Genomic DNA, 2,097 nt, shown 5'->3' on the forward strand with positions numbered 1-2,097 from the left:
GGGAAAGAGATACATAGTTAGCTTACAATCGCCACTTCACACAATACATGAATAAAGCATTACAACATCCAAATACAATCAAGGTCCGACTACGGAACAAAAATAAAAGAAGAACCCCAAGTGCGACAAAGGTTCCCGATCGACCCCAACTGGGCTCCACTACTGATCAACTAGAAAGAAACAACACAAAGGACAAGATCTTCAACGAGCTCCTCCTTGAGCTTGGTTGCGTCACCTGCTCGGTAACATCGGCACCTGCAAACTGGTTTTGGAAGTATCTGTGAGTCACAAGGACTCAGCAATCTCGCACCCTCGCGATCCAGACTATTTAAGCTTATGGGTAAGGTAAAAGGTATGAGGTGGAGCTGCAGCAAGCGACTAGCATATATGGTGGCTAACATACGCAAATGAGAGCAAGAAGAGAAGGCAAAGCACGGTCGATAAAAGTATGATCAAGAAGTGATCCTAAAACAACCTACGTCAAGCATAACTCCAACACCGTGTTCACTTCCCGGACTCCGCCGGAAAGAGACCATCACGGTTACACACGCGGTTGATTCATTTTAATTAAGGTCAACTTCAGGTTTTCTACAACCGGACGTTAACAAATTCCCATCCGCCCATAACCGCGGGCACGGCTTTCAAAAGTTCAAATCCCTGCAGGGGTGTCCCAACTTAGCCCATCACAAGCTCTCACGGTCAACGAAGGAATAGACCCCCTCCCGAGACATTCCGATCAGACTCGGTATCCCAGTACAACAAGACATTTCGACAGGGTAAAACTAAACCAGCAACACGGCCCGAATGTGCCGACAAATCCCGATAGGAGCTGCACATATCTCTTTCTCAGGGCACACTCAGATTGTCCAAACTTCCGGTAGGCCAGCCCAGAGTTGCCCCTGGTGGCCACCGGCAGCTGACAGTTTGGACCAACACTCAGAGGAGCACTGGCCCGGGGGGGTTAAAATAATGATGACCCTTGAGTCTGCAGAACCCAAGGGAAAGAAAAGGCTAGGTGGCAAATGGTAAAACCAATGTTGGGCATTGCTGGAAGAGCTTTACTTAAGACCAACTGTCAAGGGGTTCCCATAATAGCCCAACCGCGTAAGGAACGCAAAATCCGGGAACATAGCACCGATATGACGGAAACTAGGGCGGCAAGAGTGGAACAAAACACCAGGCATAAGGCCGAGCCTTCCACCCTTTACCAAGTATATAGATGCATTAATTAAATAAGATATATAGTGATATCCCAACAAGTAAACATGTTCCAATAAGGAACGGTATCTCCATGTTCCAACAAGGAACAAACTTCAATCTTCACCTGCAACTAACAACGCTATAAGAGGGGCTGAGCAAAGCGGTAACATAGCCAAACAATGGTTTGCTAGGACAAGGTGGGTTAGAGGCTTGGTTCAACAATATGGGAGGCATGATAAGCAAATGGAAGGTATCGCAGCATGGGCATAGCAAAAGAGCGAGCAACTAGCAAGCAAAGATAGAAGTGATTTCGAGGGTGTGATCATCCTTCCCGAAATCCCGCAAGGAAGAAGAACGAGTTCATGAAGAAGACAAACGGACGTAGTCGAACGGATCCTCACAAACGTGACGTTGTCAGAAACAACCCGAAGAAGCACACCGGATAGAAGCAAACAACATAGTAAACAACCACCACATAGACATGGCATGATGCACAAACAAGTATGATGCATGTCTGGTTTAATGAAGCATGGCATGGCAAAGTGCACAAGCAATCCTACAAATTAAGTGGAGCTCAATATGCAACGAGTTGCATATTGACGAAACACCACATCACTTATTTAGTTCACTCTCGGTTAGGTACCCCACAATATTAAATGTTGGTTAACATGGCAAGAGGTGAAGCATAACAAAACTATATCATCTAAACAATTTAAATGGGGCCGGATATAACAAATAACAAATCCGGTAAGTCCCCATATGCATAAGCAAATTAAAGCAACAACAAATTTTAACCATCTTAAAGTTGTTAACATGATGCGGATGACATATTCAAGTTTATGCAATATTTATGAAAACATTGACATGATAAGATATGAGGCATTTGTCATCGTGGCG

Source organism: Triticum aestivum, chromosome 2A (genome assembly GCF_018294505.1).
Source record: "Triticum aestivum cultivar Chinese Spring chromosome 2A, IWGSC CS RefSeq v2.1, whole genome shotgun sequence".
In the NCBI taxonomy this organism is placed as follows: Eukaryota; Viridiplantae; Streptophyta; class Magnoliopsida; order Poales; family Poaceae; genus Triticum; species Triticum aestivum.